A 22,314-nucleotide genomic window follows, 5' to 3' on the forward strand; every position below is an offset into this window, starting at 1 on the left:
TCCCAATAAATCACTTGCTCGTGTCCCTTTACCACTAAAGGGGGCACGAATCATTTTGGCAAGGAGACAAGATTCGCATACTCTATATGATGGGAAATCAAATGGTCTAATAATTCCAGTCGACACTAGTCTTTTAATGCGTTTCTCATTTATGTGACCTAATCGACAATGCAAAATGTACTGTACGATTCATTTTGGGTCACTTGTTTTGAGTGTTTTGGAGTGTATGTTATAGATATCTTTGCTTGAGTCAAAAGTTTCAAGAACATAAATGCCATTAATTGAAGTGCCTTTGCCTATGACCAATTTATTTCTAGAAATTACACAACCATTGTTCTTAATAGCAAAAGAAAAACCTTCCACGTCTAACATGGCAACGAAAACGATGTTCTTAGATAAAGAAGGTACAAAATAACAATTATGTAAGTACAACTCAAAGCCATTAGCTAAAACAAGTACATAAGTCCCTCTTGAAGTGGAGGCTACCTTAGCTCCATTTCCTAGTCAGAGATCCACATCACCCTTGTTTAGCTTTTTCACGTTTCTAAGCCCAATTAAATGATTAGAAAGGTGAGAACCACAACCGGTATCCAATACCCATGTTGAGGTGGAAGTATAATTTATATCAATAATAAAGATTTCGGAAGAGATATTACCAAGTGGAACGTCAAGTTCATCATTGATATCTCCCAAAAATATGGGGCAATTCCTCACCCAATGGCCCATGCCATGACAATAAAGGCATATATTATTGGTAGTCCCACTAGTCATTAAATTCCTATGGTTTGAATTAGACTTCTTACTTTTCTTCCTCCTTTTGAACTTTCTCTTCTTGATAGCAAGCTTTTTGCTAAAACTCCCACTAGCTTTATCATTTCTCCTTGCTTCCAATGACAAGGATCCCATGGTTTTAGTGAGGTTGTCTTCACAAGACTTATCCACTAAGTTGCTAGATATGATAGGAGGTGAGGAAGTAGTAATAAAGTTAAGACTTCCATCGGAACCAATGCCAAAATGAATTTCTCTAATTGTATCAAGGTTGTTTAGTGAGCAAATTTCGCCGAACGATCTGTGACATGATTCAATAGTGATCGGTGTTAATGAGTTGGATGAATCCATTACGGTAAAAGATAACTACAAACTGGATATGAAGGAAATTAATTAACATTTATCGTTATAATACTTGTAAACATTAAGACAAGTATAGCATTTATATAGTGACCTCTACCCAACTATACTAAATGATCCCGAGACCAAAAATTCATATTAACTTGGATGTGAGCAAACGGGCTCTCTACACCTTTACTAATATAACTTGGTGGGTTAACCCTCTTTAACGATTCTACAATTAGAACTCTCGGTCGATGAATTTACATTAAGTTCATCTTTAGCCCGAACCTCTTGCGGCTACGGTCGCAAATACCTTCGTTGAGATCAACCAAATTTTCGAAGTGTAATAACTATTTATTACCCCACTTACCCAACGTCAATTGAAGTACCCCGAAAAATCGTATTGTACCCCTTATGAAATTGAGATTCATGGGCTCCTACTATTTGGTAAGGCTAAGTCTCAATCTTTTAAAAGTGGAGGTCTTGTCAATTTATTATCTATCAATTTTTAAGTGAGCTAAAAAGTCGAATTGTCGATAATTATAATTGACACGGTCAAAGACTCGATATGATATGCATGTGTTGTTATGACGATTTGGCAATGCATGCAACATATTAAAAGAAATGCAAAGCAAAAAATAAATTCCTAGTATGGCCTTCCTAAAAATAGAAAATCAAATAATCTATTACAAATTCGGAAACCAACTCCTTTTGTCCCTTGAATCTTCAAGTGGCACGCCTCCCAAGAACACCGTCTTTGTCGAAACGCCTTTCTGAATGGCACCGTCTTGAAGGAACTCCGGAATTACAAATAATAATAAAATACATAGCTATTCCTATTATACATTTGTAATATGAAAAACTAGTAAAAATAAAAGTGATACGAGATCACATTAAATTACAACCGAATCAATATCCCCTTACATTACGGAAAATATCGATTAAAACTAAGGCCATACTAAGATAAAATTACATAATTTAAAATTACATAAATAAAATATGACATTCATCAATGAAATATGCAGCATTATAATATGTATCTATCATGCCAAGTTGTGTGCCAAATCGCCCTATTTAAACTTTTTTTTGAAGGGAGCCCTATTTAAACTTATATCGTACATATAACCCGGTTTTATGGAAATTCACAATTTTTAACTTAATAAAATCGCAAAATAATACTAAAATCTAATTTTAGTCCAAGTTAATTATCCTAACTTTCTTAGGACTCAAAAATTAGTCATTACTCAATTTTTGACAATAATTCAACTTGATATAATATTTATGCTTATTTTTTACCCTAAAATCACAAATTTTATGAAATAAATTCAAATTAAATTACAATAATTTCAAAATTTGAATTTTAAATTTTTGAATCCTCTGGAATATATCCATGACACTCATAATGTCAAAATTCTAGGTTAAAATTTTCGAATTTAATTCGAGAAAAATATAGTTGCGATTTATCGGTTTTATCAAATAAAACATCTAAAGCATATGAAAATTAATCTAATTAATGTTCCAGCTTTAGATCTGAAAAGTGGGATATAAATTCAACCTAAAATAATTTTCTCATGCCATGTAATTCGTTTTAGCTATTTTTGCCTAAATAGTCACTATTTATGTCATTTTTACACTAAAAATTCATAAATCATGCAAAATGAATCAAGTTCATATTAAATTTTACACACAATGACTAAAATGTGCATGTGACAACATATTAAAGTTTCATGACCTGTTTCAAAGTTTAACTATTTTTAACCATTTTACCTCCATTTATTCCATTTTTATCTCATAAAAATCAAAAATCATGCAAAATAAATAACATTTATACGAAATTTTACATACAATAAGTAACCAAATAAATTTTAAATACCATTTTACCCATTAAAATGTAATAAAATTACTAAAAATCATTTAAATAAGCTATAAAATACCATAAATCATCAAAATGACCTAAATAAATTTTAGGACCAGAATATACAACATGCAATATAATTTCGTGATATTATCTAATAAATCATAAATTATTAGTTTTATTTAAGTTACTTATAACTCGAAAAAACTATAAATCGATTATGCATGCAACATCTTATGCTCTGATACCAATTGTTAGGTTCATATGCCTATTATTAGACATTTTTAATATTGATCTAATTAACATTTTAATTTAGTCATTGAAGATCTAGTGCATGCATAACAAAAGAATAAGAAAAACGGTTTCCTTACAATGAGAAAGGCACGAAATGGGCACAAGTAAGATTAGATAATCAATATAAATGCTGGAAAAATTTAAAAAACGTACCTTAAAAGAGGAATTTTTTATAATTAGCTTATTTCTCATTTCTATAAAAATTGAATATATAACTACAAATGCCTTTTTAATTATCACCAATAATGAAGTGGCATAGTGGTTAGATAATTAATATAAATGCTGGAAGACCCAGGTTAGATTCCCCGTAGCTTTGTTTTGTTGAAATTTAATTTAATAAATAAACCTTTATTGTGTAAAATTTAACAAAATGTAACATGAGCCAAGAATCGAACACTAGACCTTTCATGATATATAGCGCACCTCTTACCAGTGAGTCACGATGAGTATTACAGTAACAAAATGCGCTAAATTAATTATTATCATCTACAGCTATGTCATGATATTGAGCCCCTTAAAGTCGGGGGCCCTGTGCGGCTGCACCGCTTGCACATGCCCAAAGTCGGCCCTGGTTCTTGAGCTATAATGCAAGTGGATGATCCTCTAACAAATCTCCAATGTAGAGATCCTCCTCAATGTTGCACCCAAGACAAAAACCCCTTAATACTAATATATTAATTAACTAGATTAATATACTAGTTGTCCTTAAAGATTCTAATAATATTTGTATTACTACTCTAGTAATAATATAATGTGATATTAGAATTTGGTTGAACAATTTGAGATCTAAAACTAATTTTAGAGATGTGTGAGAATGATCATATAAGAATGTTAACATTTCATTAGAGAAAAAATGAGAACACTTTTCTCATTATATGGAGGGGGTGCCGGTTTGGGGAGGTGAAGAAGGCCAATACATGGCCTTCACCTTTTGCTTTTTTTCTTCTCAAAATGATAGGTATGCAAAGCTAGTTTTTAGGTAATGATCGTGTCTAATTTTAACAATTAAAATAAAACACCCACTAACCCCAAAACCCTCCAATTTTTCGGTCCATCCATAAAATGGACATCCATTTTATGTTTGTCAATTTGTCATTTGTAATATGGTCATATAATATGTAACATGTAGCATGTAACATGTAATTAATCAATTTAATGCATATTTAACAATTAAATATCATTATATAAATTAATTAAATCACAAATAACAAATTTTCTAGTAATTCATAATGATATGACATAAAACGGGTCATGTTAATATAATTCACAACATTTTGCAATTATAATTAACCATTCATTCTTATCTCCATTGTTTCATAAACAATAATAAAAATTTAGTAATACAAACATGTTAATTACTAAAATGAATCTTATTTAATCGAATTATAATAAGATATAAACGTTCTCACTCACAAAACGAATTGTTCAATTTTAAGGATTTAATTAACTTGTATAGATATACAATTAATTAACTTATCTATTAAGGAAATTGTCCTATATGTGTGACCTTAAGGGATCAAATGATCACCACCGTCAAACGACAGTAATGTCAAACTCTAGTTAGCCAATCATTACCGATTAATGTTGATCGGTTGACTATATAATTGAATCATCCCTTGCGTATTCTTATCATGAGATTTAAACATGTGATCACACTATTGTTGAGGACACTTACTCCAATAATTGGCATACTTTTGTTCAATTCATGTTAGAACTTAGCATTCGACATCATTATTGTTGCTAAAAATAATTTTTTTATGTCAAAATAGTGGTCACCATCAAGGAACACGAAAATGCTTAATAATGAACTTATATGTGGGTTTTATGTGCTTATTGTTGGGTAGTTGAACAATAAAGGCCTAACCTTTGTTGTTATGGATGGATTTTGTTTGATATGTGAAAATTTCGTCTTAAAATTTCGAATTTTAGACAAGTCATGCCCAAATTTTGATTTTTCATGGGTAAAACTTGGTTTAATTACTTTATAAGGCTACCATCCTAATTGGTAATGTCGTATGTGGTCTCAAAACGAAATATTCTGTCTTGAAATTTGGGTGAAACCCTTAAAAGCTTCCTAAGTAGCCATGAACAACTTTGATTTCCGTCTTAAAAATGGTTTAAGAGTGTTAAAAAGCTAGGAATTTGATGGTTTTTATTATTACACCATGAGGTAAACAAGAAATTTTCATCTTAAAAGTGTAACTAATTTCTCCAAGATTTGACACTAACCATGCCGAAAACTTCATTTTTATGCTCACTACATGGTCAACTTATCCATGGTTATCTTAAATCTCAAATTTTAACGCCTTAGGAAGCTCCACATTCATAATTTTTCTGTCTTAAAGGCATTGAAAGTGTTGAAAATAAGCACTATAATTACCTGAATTTTTGATTTTTTTTTTTATCAAAACAACTCGTGTCCTAATTTTTCTCCTTGATAATTTACATTGATGTGTAATAACATATAACCTTTCATACTAGAGTCTCGAATCTTAAAATTTTAAGAGTTTCAAAATGAACGACTGTCACATTGGAATTTGGTTATGAATAAGGATGATGCTCATGTTTAAGGGTTATGTTTGGAGTCTCATGATGTCGGTAATATGGAAGATTTTAGTATGGGTTAAAACATAAGAACACTATATGAGAACTTCCTAAGAAGTTAACTATTAAATTGAGGAATTGAGAGAAAATTTCATCCATTTTCAAAGTTAGTTCCAAGTCTCATCTTCTCCTTCTATGTCTTGTGGTGTGATTTCTCTTATAGCAAGTCAAGGAACACGAGGAGAAACCGTGGGAGAAACAACCGCCTACATCAACCCGAACCGGCGGCACCACCCGCCATTACCGATTCGGGATACCCGGGGTTGGGGTTATAGTTTGAGAGCGAACCCCATAAGAATACCTTCTTAGCCCTCACCGAAAGACGTATGAACGCCACTAGGTGTGTATTGGAGAGTGCCTTAGAAGCCTTGTGGATAGAGGTGCAAGTGCATGACATTTTTAGTGTACTTGGCATGGAGGGATTGTATAATTTGGCGGAAATAAGCTACCGCAACCTTACCTTAGAATTCTTGAGCTCTTTCATATACAATCCAAAGGATCATACCGTGAACTTCTGGCTCAAGAACACGTCCTTTCACCTATCTAGCGACGTCTTTGCGAAACGATTAGGTGTAGGAAAAAGGACCACCCTTACTCTTGACAAGGTGGGGAAAGAAATGAAAGCCACACAATAAATCGATCTTTATATGGGTAACTAACACACCGACGTTAGTGCCATGAAAATAAACGATGTGGAACACCCCGTTTTGAAAGTTTTTCTTCGCCTGATGACCAACCTCATTTACGGAAGAAGGGACCCAACCAATTTAACTCCTCGGAAGTACTAATTCTAAGCTCCTACCTCAATCCATAGTATGAGAGGCGTTTTTACTTTAGCCCCGTGACCATGGTATGCTTAGCATTTGAGAGGATGACCAAGTTCGACAAGTACTCCTTTGATTGTGGTGCCCTAGTGACTAGACTAGCCAAGAACCTCTTAGGTTATGAGCCGAGGGCTATTGATAGACCCATGAGTATGGAGGTGCCATACTTCGACATCGCCTATATGAAGGGCATGTTTTGGGTTGTGGATAGGAAAGACAAAAAGGGATACTCGTGGAGGGTGAACACGGACCTATATATAAAACTTCCCGGAGCTGGAAAATTGCCCGAAACCTCTCACTTACCAGAGTTAGCCGCACCTTGCCCTCCGGCGCGGTCCTACCTCGTCCCCAAAAACCTTACTTACACCCTTGATGGTGAAGCGGTGCAATGGGAACCAACCCCGCAGCTCCTTTCCGACCCTCGTAGGACTTCTCCGCATGCCCCATCGTCCTCCTATATGCCCATTCCCTCGCCACCCTTTGATCGCCCTAGACACTCCACCTACGCCCCGTCTTCTTCTTTCACGCGCGAACCTTCGCTGCACCATGACCCTCCCTCGCACTCCATGCACATGCCATCTTTCACCAGAGGATATAACCAACAACCGCCGGCTTATTATCACCAATACCCCATGGCGGACCTAATTGAGAGAGTGAACAACTCCTTGGTCCTAAGGGACATGCATGAGTTCATCTATAACCAAGGAATAAGAGTGACCGAACGCCATAGCTTTTGATCCGGGGACGGGAACACTTCCGGCATATTCAAAGCCTATGGTATTCAACCCTCGGATTGGGGTCGTAGGATTCCTCATGGTGAGGGACACTTGCTTGGCTGATTATCACCAATACCCCATGGCAAGGGAAGGAACTCAGGGGCCTACTGTTCCACCAGTCCCTGACTACCCTACGGTTATCTTTGCTGATTTTAAGTAAAGAAATGCCTTCGTAGAGTTGATGAGTCGTCGTATGAGACCCACTAGGTGCATTGACATGAGTATTTTCGAGGACCTGAAAATAGAAGTAGACGTCAGAGACATTTTTGAGATGAACACTAGTTTTTACCTGACCCTGGACTAGTTCAACTGTAAAATATAAATCGTGAAGTCGTGACCCCAAAATCAGTTTTCATTTCATTTCTCCTAAACCTAATCGTTGATACATCTCTCTCCGTCACCAACCTTCATTCCTTGGAACCCTTTTATGCTTTAAGACACCATAGGGATGGGGGGCATGAGTCGGGTAGCAGTCTTGTCGCCGGAACACTGAGCGTAGGTAAGTCATCATCATCATCATCTTCCTTAGTTTTGGTTGTGGTTGTGATTTGTATTAATAGGGTTTACCATACTGTTTGTAATAGGTGGTAATGGTGGTTCCTTGTCCTCATATGGTCGTATGCGGTGTTGCCGCTGATTGTTAAAAGTAGGTTTTCCTACTCAGTACAGTTGATTGTTCGGTATGTTGGTGGTGTTGATTAGTTGGTATTGGTTTTGTTTACATTGGTATTATAGCTGGTTGTTGTTGATTGTCTATGGTTTGAAAGGTGCATCCTCGGCTGAGTGGAGCCATCTCAGGAATGGCTTCACGCCCTTGATTCACCCCTTGTGGTTCCCGCCACAAGGGGGATGTGCACATTAATGGACATGGGTTATGCGCTCGATGGAGATGAGCGAGTCTTAGGCGGGAAAGGCTGCGGTCCCCCACTGGCGGTGTAGAATATCTATTGCGGCGGATATTCTGGCAGAACGTTTCCTTCGGGTTAGTCAGATGCTTGATGGGTAGTTGGAGGTGGAGATGGATTGTGTATGTTGTACCTTGTGTTTTGTGTTTATTCTTCAGTTACTGACCTTGTGTGGTATTTTCTGTGCTTCTTCTTGTGTTGTGTCTGCCGTGATCCATTCTAGTGAGCAGTCAGTCTTAGAAGGTGTTGATATGTGGAGCTTAGCTGGGTACTTTGGAGGGACGAGTCTATCACCGAGTCATGGCATAGATAGTATCACTTGTAACACCCCGATTATCCGGCAAAGATAATTGGAGCGTTACCATCTCGGTTTCCCGAGGTAGTGTTTCAAAACTTCAATTCACTAAACATTTATATTAATAAAATGTCCTTTGATTGAATTTTTGAAACACTACCTCGGAAAACCGAGATGGTAACGCTCCAATTATCTTGGCCGGATAATCGGGGTGTTACATCACTGTAGCTAATAGTGTTTGTTATTAGTTGTATCTTTCTTTTGTCGAGTTAAACTTGTAATAAACTTAATTGTTCTCTTATTGACGTTATGATATTTGCTATTCCTCGGGCAACCGAGATGGTAACGCCCTTATCCGCTGGGGAAGGTCTTGTTAAGGCTCCTTGGTCGATGTGGGTGTTACACGGTACCTGTTTGTGGTTGTTGGTATGTCTGGGAGTGTCCAGGTACCAGTGTGGTTGTCGGTATGTCAGGGCATGTCCCGGTACTGTGGTGGTGGTGGTTGTTTGATAGCGTATTATTCATATCATAGTCTTGTTGCATATTCACACACTTGATCGTGTCACACTTTATTCATTTATTGAAACTGACATTTGTGTGTCTGTGTAAATGTCACCTATTTCCGAGGTGGCATGTGTCGATCCATATGATATTTCCGATCATATGGGGAGCAGGTTGAGTACAGGTGGTTTTGGTGTCACGCGGGAGACGGGACACGCTTTGGACTTGGAGTCGAGTACTTGGATAGTGATAGATAACATAGATAGTAGTCATGAGTTGTATTATTTTAAACATTCATTTATGGTTATGTAATTCACTAAACCTATCATTTATAATAAATTTTCTTGATTGTATCTCTGATTCACCGCCTCATGAAACCGAGATGGTAACATCTCCCAATTACCTTGGTCGGGTAAGAAGGGGATGTTACAAAAGAATTACAATCAAAAGTACTCCACTTCAAATCCGCCACCTAAATACAATATTATAGTTTAATTAATAATTATTCGATTCACTATTATAATTTAACCAATTATAATTAAATTACATTAATTATATTCCCGTATAATTTATAATTCGAAAACCCGTTTAAATAAAAAAACCCAATCACCAATTAAAAACCCATCACAACTAACCCACTAAACCCACATAAAACACGGTTGAAACCGTGTTTAACCAGCACCCTTAACCTGCTAATACCGACACCACCAAGCCATCCCTGACGACACTCAACCCAGCCACCGCTAGCCTATAACCCGACGCACCCAAAAAGCCCCTAACCACCAGCCAAACCACCCCTAACAACCTACAAATACACGCCCTAACCTCCTCTTACCCGACATCAACAACAACACCAACCAACACTCACAACCCTTAAACCACCACCACCCAAAACCAGTGGCCACCACCGTGGTCTCCCTTGACCTAAGGTGGTACCACAAATCGTAGCCAACCCCCAGATCAGTCCACGGCCAAGATACAACAACCCACAACTCGGTTTCAACACGAACACCACACAACAACCAAAAAATACACAAACCCGACAACCACCGCACAAACCACCACCTGCAACCACCCCGTCACCACCCTTGGTGTCGCTCAACCACGACGAGTCCAACCACCAAAGTCCCAAGTCAAGTCGAGTTAAAACAAGGGTTCTAAACCTGTCTTATACCTCTCGGCAACCCCCTTTTTAGCCGCCCCAAAAGCAACCCACAGTGGTCAACGACAGTCAAGGTTGGCCCTACTAAAGTCACGGTGGTCCACGACAGGTACTAAGGCCATCGGTGCAATTCACGGCAGCCCATACGGTGTACATACGATAATTTAATTAAATAGCGCGAGATAAATATATAATACGACAATCTAACCTTGAGACGATAAACTTTTATGAAATCCTTCCACTTTTCTCCCTTTATATCTTTCTCCCTTGCCTTTGGTAAATTATTTGTGTTTTTATGATTGTGTATGATTATGTGGTAGGTAAAATTAACTTATATTTTTGAAGGAAGGAAAGAGGAAGGAAACTTCCTAATTTCCAATTCCCTTTATTATTATTGTTTACTATTATTATTACTTATTATTAGTAATATTGTACAATACACTTCCGTCATACAATCCGATATCACACGAATCACACGTGTGCCACATGTGAGTTCCAACAATTCCCGTCTCACTATTATATAATTATTTTATTCCCGTCTTACAACTTAGTTATCTAATTTATATAATCATTAAATACCTTTTAAAACCCATTTTAATATAATTCCAATGTCTTAAATACGGGGTACTACAGTCTTCCCTCCGTAAAAAGAACTTCGTCTCCGAAGTTCACCCAAAACATTTGTTTCAGATTTATAACTCTTAAGATGTAACATTCCGTCATCACACATTATTAGCACCCCTTTATCCTCATTAACTCATCGACTCACTCCCGTTCCACATTCTCTCAAGCACAATCACATGTGTCTACACATCTTTACTCTTTAAAACCATACAACCCACAAGGTAGACAAGGCAATGAGACCCATATATAAACAAAACAATACATTATAATCAAAGAAACAACACTATGAGACAAGGAAACCATGCTTTAAATAAAAAAATTAAAATCTAATCATACACAGTATGGTATAAAAAAAAAGAATTGGGCAAACTTTTAAGGCAAGATTCTCAAATTAAGTCAATACATAGCATTATTAACAGAATTGATGTCTTATTACTTAATTAAATCAAAGAAACTTTAAGACAAAGTTTTTAAATATCAAGGTCATGCCTAACATTATTAAACAACATTTGAATCTTTATGACATAATTGGACAAAATGGAGTATAAAAATCGGATTTGTCGGTATAACTAACATACATGTCAAAACTTGAGGCGATCTGTAAAGCAAAACTGCCAGTTTAATGTAACACAATACAACCTCAACAAGAATTAAGTAATAAGAAACAATTGGATCAAGTCTCGAGTGCAAAGATCAAAATCATTCAATTTAAAATGAAAATTCAAAAGAATTGGATAACATTTTAAGGTGAAATTTTGATTCAAGTGATACATGCCGTTACCAAGAAAGAGAAATCAAAACTTAAGCGTGAGAAGATTCTTGACCCACAATTACTAAACTAAACTAGGTTTTTAAACACGGAAAATCAAAACTTACACTTGAACATTAAGGTTTCAAAATTTTCGGAACAAAATTTTTAAGACAAGATTTTAAACATGTGACAAGAGTAAGCAATAACACCCAAACTTTACTCCTTGTTAAACAATTAACCATGCAACAAACACCAACTCAAATTATTGACTTGAAAATACATATTTTCGGGTTCATAAAATTTTCGGGCAAAATTCCATATAAAATTTTACACTTGACATCATGAATGGTATAAAAAGGTGATTAAAATAATGAATCAAACAAAGCATACACTTAATTGACAAAATTTGGAGGGATCGTGTGGATTTAAACGAAATCAAATTGGAACAAATTAAGAGAAATGAGAAAGGCACTCACATTGTTTAATTAGCAAGAATTAAGAGGATAAAATGGAGTAGAAAGTTTAAGTCTAAGCAACAAACATCAACAATGAAGTTTTGGGAAACGTTTTAAAGATATTTTGGTATTTTGTTATGAGAAACGATGAAGAAATGTAAGAACTAAGGTAATAATGCAAGTCTCACGAATTTCACAACCCGGAAAATGGCACTCGGTCAAATGCTGATCAGTCCACTCGGTCGAGTGCCCGTCCACTCGATCGAGTTCCCTATCGACTCGCTCGAGTGTCCGTCCACTCGCTCGAGTGACTCACTTTGAGAAATTTTCAAGTTTTTGGAAATTGGTCCACTCGGTCGAGTGACTGATGCTCAGTCGAGTACTAGCTCGCACTCGGTTGGGTGACTCTTTATGGTTTGCAATTTTCGACTAAGGAATACTTTTCTTATACTAGCAACTACTTTACTAACAACTATTACAAATCAAACTCTACTATGACACCAGTGAAATCCAAACATGTATGCGGTATTGAAATGCTAAAGGATGGGGCTAATGCCTCTCACATACCAACTCGTAACAACCACTTTCAATCATATCATGCGTATCCTTACATTCATCAAACTTCTACATGTTATCATATACCATAGGAACAATTATATCATGCAAGAATTCTATCAACTATGCAAATTAAAGCTTCAAAACTCATCATATTCAAACACGCAATACTCGTACAAAATGAATGCATTTCACATGAAACAATCCTCTACACACATCACATATATCTCACTCAAGTAAACATTTCAATTCTATAATTTCAAATATCACATGTTATCATTTACCACACAACCTCTATATTATGCAAGATGTTAACAAAGCTATAACACAAGTACAATCATGCAACATTTCACTTCACGTTTCCCGACTCGTAACCACCCACGTAGTGACCTACCAAAACAATATGATCTAATTTTGAAATAAGGGATCCTACTCACCCAAAACTGACCTCCTATTGTACTGAGGTCGGGTTCATTTTATTAGACACACCTATGTTCATTTTGGTTCATTGGTTTTGGTTCCAAAATCGTCGCTCTGGTACCACTTTGTAACACCCCCTTCTTACCCGGCCAAGGTATCTAGGAAATGTTACCGTTTCGGTTTTCCAAGGCCGTGAAATCGGAATTAAAATTAAGAAACTTTATTAAATAAATAACAAGTTTAGTTATTACAAACATAAACTAATGAATAAATGAAATAAAACTCGTCTATAACTATATCATCCACCTAGTGGCTATGTACTCGACTCCAAAGTCCGTAGCGCGGCCCGAATCGCGATCAAGTCAACAAGCAACACATGAACTCAACCTGCTCTCCATATGATCGGAAATATCATATGGATCGACACAGGCCACCCCGGAAGGAGGTGACAATTACACAGACATCCAAACGTCAGTTTCAATAAATAAATAAAGTGTGACACAATTCAAAGTGTGTGAGTATAAAACATGACTATAACATGAATAAAACGCTATCAAACAACCGCCACTCCGGTACCGGGACACGCCCAGACATACCCACAACCACCATGGTACCGGGACACGCCCAGACATACCGACATCCACAAAAAGGTACCGGGACACGCCCCAACATACCGACAACCACAAAAAGGTACCGAAACACGCCCAGACGTACCGAGTCCGGAAGCCAACCGGATCCTCTGCAAGACGTTGTATCTCAACTACACGAGTCCCTCCAAACTCAAGTCATTAATGTGCACATCCTTCTTCGAGTGGGAAGCTCCAAGAGGCGACTCAAGCGGAAGACGATCTCCCAACCGCCTTCCGTCTCCTCAACAACAACCAAACAATCACAACCATCAGATTCTCCAATATACATGACAAATACAATAAATGCAAGATACCACACAATATGCCAATTACTGACTCCTCTAATCGTCTCAACCAATATCATGTTATAATGCAATGACTATTAAAATACGACTCACATGAACATTCAAATATATATTAAAACTGAGTAGGATTAACCTACGTTTTAGCATACTCCGTTGACTAGCCTTTGACCAAGGTAATAAAATACGGGGTATTACACTACTTACACATATTACTCAACTATATCTACAATTAACTTCAATAGTATTACATTCTACCTCCCGTTTAAAAGAACTTCGTCCCGAAGTTCTCAATCCATACTAAACACCAATAGACTCCGGGGTTCCTTGGTTCGTACTGCTACCATTAAAATTACTCCTAGGTTACGTGGTGCACGACTAACATTTACAACAACATAAATTAACAAAAATTCTCATGTCCACCCTAATGCTAAGCTACCACAACACCCATCACGCTTACTAAGACCTACTAAAACAACCAAATAACTAATCAAAACGTAGTGCAACCATCGCAATAATATGACATCTTACCCCTCTTGAATAAAAGGTTACGTCCCCGTAACCTCAAAGACTATACAACACTCATTGAGATCCTCAAGAATTTGTTTCTATTATCACAATCTCGTTTACATCTTAACCCAAATAATCGCCCCAGCATTCCACTCAACGTTCCGCCAACACATAAAAGAATATGACATATCTTGCATTCTTAAAACCTCACTTCACCTCATGTACAATAACATTTGGAAAAAACACCACTCCACTATCTTGCAACTAACCCTTACCTCAAACACACAGACACAGACACACACACACACACACATACACACACACACACACACACACACACGCACACACACACACACCCACACCCACACACACTCACACACACACACACACACACACACACACACACACACACACACACACACACACACACACACACACACACATACACACACACATATTCTGTTATAAAATCCCCCATGTTTACAATAGTTCATGCCTTATATGACCATTTCAACATCGCCATGTAATTCCTTTCAATACTACCTTCTTTCGTCAATATTAAATTACAGCTCATACTACCACTTATACAGTCGATACCTTGCATAACTGTTTGCAACCATCGTATACATAAGCATCCAGAATATTTATTCCCCTAAATAACGTAAGTAAACAATTCCTAGGCTTGGTAAGCTTGGAGTTCTAACTAATGGCCTGTGTTATTTGTGTGGCAGTGAACAGGAAACATAGGATCACGTCTTCTTAAAGTGTATCTTCAGAAAGAAGTGTATGTAGTTAGTTTAGGACTGGTTGGGTATTGTGTAGACTAATAACATGATTAACTGTGTGCAGAACTGGAGATGCAGAGGATTATTGAGAAAGCATATTTGTATGTCAGGTTGTGCAGGCCTAGTTTTTTTTTGTATGGATATGTAGGAATCAAGCTAGGGTGAATGGAGCAATACAATATCCTGGCGTGATACCGAGGAAAATTCAAACTAGTGTTAAGTATAGATGGCATATTTTGAATGTAAAAGCAATTTGTACTCGGGATAGGCAGTGGCTGTGTGATAGGGGTTTATTAAGCTGATAAGAGATAAGTGACCTTGTAGTGAGGTAAGTTATCATTTGTAATGATCTATGTTAGTGTCAAACTGGATGTATGATGTATGTTCCTATTGAGCATTAATGAGAATGTTCACATTCCAGCAATAATAACAAGATAAATTCCTGTACATCACATAATATATTGATAAATTCATGTCATTTCCACTATGTCAAACCACTTGTCCATGCCGAACAAATCAATAACTTTGAACTTTCATGGTCCAACAACTCATCAACCTGGGACTACTACTAACATCTCATATCCTCTTGCAAACGCGAATAATGATCCCAACAATCACAAGATCCCATAGCTATATACTATTCCATTATTACTACCCTTAATCATACCTCTTACCACCTAACAATGGAACCTTCCATCAACTTATTCAATCCACTCATGACTTATTATCCTATAAGAGCTCAACTACCATAATATAACCACTATTCATTGTAATATATATTCAAACACTCACGTCTAAATATAACGTCTCTTTCTCCTTTTCAATTCAATTTATTCTTTCAATTGGGAAACCCACCATAACCGCCGTCATTATTACATCAACATTTCCCTTAACAACACATTTGGATATTATGTCATATAAGCCACTCTAATGATGATCATAAACTGCAAAACAATTAATGACACCACACTACTAAATACATCCACTACTGGTCATATACTCCTTCACACAAATCACCATTTAACTCATTACTAAAGTCCCTCATTACCTCAAAATATCGTCAAATATCATAAGTAGACACCTAATAAACAATCTAACCCCAATCGAGCATTTCCAATTTTTTATTATTACCCCTACTTCCCATAAACAAATACAAACTTTTCTATAATAGGTTATCTAGTTGACGGTTTATTCAACTACCACCATTAACTAAAATCGCTCCAATATCACATATTTGATCATCCTATGTTAAATCCTTTCATTCCCCAAAATTTCTTTCTAATTCCGTCTTGCAAATCCAAAATAACTTTATGCTCAGATACTAGTCTACTACTTTCTTACATTCCTACTACATCGTTCCTGCCATCATTCGCACTACGTTGTTCCGTCCACACTCCTTCTCCCTCAATGTCACATATCCATAACACTTTCTTATGCAATTAATATCAATATTTCAAATAATAACATTCTTATCCTATCAATATTAACACACCATATGCATCAAAAACAATAATGTCAACTATTTTACGTGGATTCTGCGCAGGGCTGAATCTGACCGGGGTAGAGTATATGCGGGGTTAACTAGCTCTACTTTTGATTATGATGTATGAAGGACATGATAGATTAAACAAAATGTAAAGTAAATAAAGTAAATAGCATGACAACAGTATTTGTACGTGGAAAACTCTTTAATGGAAAAAACCACGGGCACCAAGACAGGAGAGGATTTTACTATGATTTTAGAGAGAAAATATAAATAGTGATCAAAATGTAATATTTTAGCTCTAAGTATTGTATTTGTGCTGTTTGCAATGTATGAGTTTGTCTTCAAATGATCTTGGTTGTTATTTATACCGTCTTCTCTTAACGGCTGCATAATTTTCATCATTAAGGTGTAATATTCTCCATTAATGTTGCCCTTAATTGCTCCTTAATTACGCCTAATTACCCGGATAAATATTGTAGTTTTATGACCAAATCTCTATCATTATTCCTCTCTTAATTACCAAGATTAATGCTGTAACAATCATATATAAATGTTTTTAATGTGGTCAAATATTGACTTTATATCTGATCGTTGTCCTCTTATGCCGAGTGCACATCCTGGGCCACCCTAGCACTTATGTCCTGATCGTCAGGTCAGGGTAGAACTCAATCCTGAAAGTAATGCGAAATATTAGGCCCAATAATTGCCCCTTATCTCCTCATTATCTCTGGGTCAGGCCAGTAATGAGGAGATAACTACTTCATCATTAAGTAACTTCCTTGTGACGGTTTGAGAGTCCCATCATTAAAAATCGGCTAGTTGATTTAAATCTGACAAGTGTTAATTAAGGCAACCACCTCATCAATTATGCGTGCAAGTTGCAGTAAAACCCTAATTTTGTAACACCCCGTATTCTTTAAGAATATTTTATTATAAAAGTATTTTCTTAAATTGATTATTTCGGAATTTATTAATGTATTTTGGAGATATTTATATATTATGTTCTATAATTTATTATTTCTCGTTTTAATCTACTTTTGAAAAGGTTAAAATATCTGTGCACGATTTTACTATTTTAATTTAATAACTACTCTTATTTAAGCTCCCCAAACGTTTTCATATTATCCAATTGGTTTTGTAATCATATAATACATTGTATGAGTTAATGGACCCAAAACCCATTAGTAAACCCCTTATAAATAGAATTTAACCTAGCAAGTAACTAGGTCAATTCATTTATATGGTGCGTAAGATATGATGCTGCACGCCGTTCCTCTTCTTCGTCTGTTTTCTCTTCTTTTCTCTCTTTGACTCCATTGTTTTACATCTTTCTTTCTTCCCAATTCAAAAGAAAATTATATTTTCACAATCCTTGCTCTTATCTTTATAACATATTCATCTTCAAATAATTTTATGGCCATTATTTGTATGAACCTTTAGACTTATGTTTTGGGTCTCTTATTTTAATGGATAAAGAAGAAGAAGAGTCTTTTTATGGTACTTTCATGGAGTTGGATTCGGGTATTTTTTAAAGTTGATTTTTGGGATGTTGACACGTGTTGGAGACAACACTTGGTTTGTTGGAGACAACACTTGGTTGGTCGTATTCTTTATGGAGGTTTTCATTTATTGCTAAAAAGGTAACTAGGTGTTTCTCCTTTAATTGTGTTTATGCCAATTGTTGTAATTAATATGATTTAATGATTGTTTTGTATGATTGGTAAATGTTTGATTGTTTATTATCATGTTAATTATGTTTTCGCATGTTTGTATATAATGTTTTAAATATATATTGTATGTTTTTTGTATGTTTATTTGGGTGTCGTGATAGCAATTAGGGTGTACGAATGAAACCCTAGTGGAGCCATGATAGGCGGCCAAGAGAGGGATTCAAAGTTATGGCTAAAGCTATTACAACCTTGATGATGATTCGAGTGTTATAGCTAAAGTTAGTACAACTTTGGGTCGTTACTCTAGTTATGGCTGAAATAGGTATAACCTTGGAAATATGAATCAGGGTTATAGCTGAAACTACAGTAACTTTGTAACGCGAGTTTAGGTTATAGGTTGAACTAAAGTACCCTGAGATTATGGCTCAATATTATGCTTGGAACTAGTATAACTTTGAGTTTCGTGTCAAGGTTATGGTTGAGGTTGTAGACACCTCGTTTCTGCACCTCCCGCCAAAAATCTAGTGATGATTAGGCTGCACGTTTAGCATATGTCGCGAGTTTATGACGTTTTGTAAGTTGGTTAATAAAAGATAACTCGTACACTTGTGTCTACCCCTTGGTTGGTCATCTGGGGGTCATTACAGTCGTTTTGGCAGTAATTAGAGTACATTTGGACTCCGAGTCAAAAACCGTTTCCATTTTCTAAAACCGTCAATCCCGAGTCAAAAAGCAATGTGCTTGTCTACCTAAGGTTAGGATGTCATAAAATGTTAGGAGAATATTTCATTTTGAGTCTCATGTCACGTCTTTAGACTAAACTTAAGTTTACATTGCAAAATGTGCATTTCATTTAGCTAAAATAATATCCTGACGTTTAAGCCCATTTTGCGAGGTGATAACGACTTTTTTGGGTCTGGCCGATTTCACAGAAAGTTCTAGATCTTTCCCTTATCTTTCCAACGCCACCGAAATCACCTTAATCAGAGTCTTGTAGAAAACGTTATGCCTAAAATACGATAGGCTATCAAACGCGCTTTCTTGCGTAGAAGGAAACTACCCGATAGATAATGCACCAAGTGGTGTGCTTCTTCCGTGGAACGCACCACCTGCTACGCCTTTTTTCAGGGCTTTCTTTTTATCCAAGTTTCCGTGTTTCAACCTAAATCGGTTGTTTCCTTTCCTAATTTCGTCATACCTCTTTCCTAAACCCCTACCTCGTGATTAGTATAAATATAGGCATTCGCCTCACATATTTCTCACGCTAGTGTCCGCCCCTCCTCTTCTCTCTTTGCATTCTAAGACCGCCCTCTTTCTTTTCAATGCGACCATGTAAGCCTAGATCATTCTGGATACCAGTCACGTTGCATAGACCGACCAATTTGACCACTACACAATCAATAAATCAATCTTTTAAAATCCTATTACAAGGGCACTTTCATAATTGCATAAATCGAGTCGAGTTACCACTAAAAGTCGATTTAGTTAAATCTTGCGACGCTAACATGTAAGTCTGAGGGTGTAAAATTCCACTTTAATCTTGTTTTGTTTCTGTAGCATAGTTTTGGTAAGAATTTATGTTATAAACATGCTTAAAACCGTCTTTAAAATCATCTTTTCAAACCTATTTTTCAAAACAACAGAGAAACGACGTAGGAAAGAATCGCACTGACTGATGCGCCCTCTGGAAAGGTAGCAGCATCTACTGCGCCTCTTCCAGAGGCTGCCTTCAGTCACTGCTCTTCTTCTTCTTCCTCGGGTTTCTGTGGTTTCGTCTTTTTTCCTTTTTTTGTTTTTTCTTCTTTATTTCTCCAAACTTTTTCGAGTTTCTGTTTTTATTTATTTTATAAAATATTTTTTTTTAATATCTTTCGACTTAAATCCCTTATAATCAATATTTGCGGCTTTTCGTCACTTAATTCAAACCTGGATTTTAATGGTTCGATTCTACCATATCGAGTCTTTAGAATTCGTCTTTTGTACATAAACATGCTAAAGCACTTCTATTCGAGTCGTACATCAATAATCAATGTAAATCAACCAACAAACAATAACTAATCAACGAGACTGACTTTCAAAGTCAGAATCAAACTTGAGAACAGTCGCATAAACTGATACGCCTCTTCCAGAGGACGCAGTTTATGCTGCGCCTGTTCTCATATGGCTTCTGCCCCTGAACTGTCCTCGTTTTGACGTAGCTTTTCTAATTAGGATTATAATCAACTATTATTCTTATTATCACCATTATTCGACATATTTTCCATAATTCATATTTTCCATATAATTCATATTTTTCATATTTTCTATTTTATTTTTATTTTTGTTTCTATATTTTTATTTCCTATTTCTTTTAATTTCCTTATTTCTCTCATTTTCTTTTATCTCTTTTATTTCTTTCCTAAAATCTTTTGGCATGTTTATAGATCGTTTGTCACTTGTAATTTATTTATGTGTAATTTGTAATATTTCATATTATCTTGTATGATTTATTTATCTGGCTTTTTCACATGTAATTAAACTAACTTCCAACTTGGACCCAATTGAGTGCGAAATTGTTTGTTAACCGACTTAGTCAAATTCACATGCTAGGATTAAAAAGTTGGATGTTGCATTGCATGCATATAATTGACAATATATCGAGTATAAATAAATTCCCTGATCATTAGTAGAGGCCTCTATCGAGATGGGCGGGATTAGGTATTCAAATAAACGAGCTTGCTAATACGTACCCTCACACCTTACTCAAGATCTCTGTGAGCATCCGTTTTCATTGGCATCACGAGAGTCATTCTAGACATAGAATGCTAAGACTTACGAATTTCTTAGTGTTCATATCACTACTTTGTGTCTTGACAGACGTGAAGTATTCGAAGGATTCCAATTTCCAATAAAAATTCGTGGCGACTCTACAAATGCCGGCTTGTCAAACCTTTCACCGGTTGCCTTTCAAATCGGTAACCGTCCATGACTTGCTTTGACCCTCGCGCCAGAGTTTCGTGTGAGAAGTGTCGCCGTCGCGAAAGCAACGCATGAGTGCGCGCGGCGCGAGTGCTTGTGTCCACAGTTTGGCCACTCCGCTGCGGATGATACACTTAGACTAAGTCTAGTGTTACCTAGGGTGAACCTTGAACAAGGATAGGGAATAGTTTATATGAGGCAGTTGTCAGTTTTCATTACTCGACCTTCATAGGTCGTTTTAACCAGCCTTCCTAGGCTTAACCCAACCAATTCGACCAATCGTCCCGTCTGGACGTTGGAAATTCCTATTTGTGCCCAAAGATGGATAGCGATTGACGTCAACAATACCACGATGTTTACTCATGTTTGTATCAAGAGCTTTCATTACTCAAGCGAATGGACTAGGAACCGACCCGACTCATGTTTGACACGGACCCCTCCACAGACCAGGGTATGATAACTTGGTGTGGCAACCCACCTTTTAAGCCAAAACCGTTTAAATGCACTCAACATACTGTTATAATCCCTGTTTGTATGTGTACATTTTGTGTTTTCCAAATCAATCACGTGTCTAAATTCCTCATTTATAAACAAAATAATGTCAAATTTTTTGTGTAAATAAAATTCATTTTTATACATTTCAAATGTCGCTTTTGTAAACCAAGTAATGCCGAATTTTCCTATTTTCAAATTTCAATTTTCCAAAAAAAAAAATCCTTCTCAAAAAATTCATTTTGTAAATTAAATAATGTCCAATTTTCTGTAGATGTAAAATCCATTTCCAAATTTTCCAAAAACAAAACCCTTTTGTGAAATTCCATTCAATTTTAAATTCTCCATAAA

Source organism: Silene latifolia, unplaced genomic scaffold (assembly GCF_048544455.1).
Source record: "Silene latifolia isolate original U9 population unplaced genomic scaffold, ASM4854445v1 scaffold_88, whole genome shotgun sequence".
Taxonomy (NCBI): Eukaryota; Viridiplantae; Streptophyta; class Magnoliopsida; order Caryophyllales; family Caryophyllaceae; genus Silene; species Silene latifolia.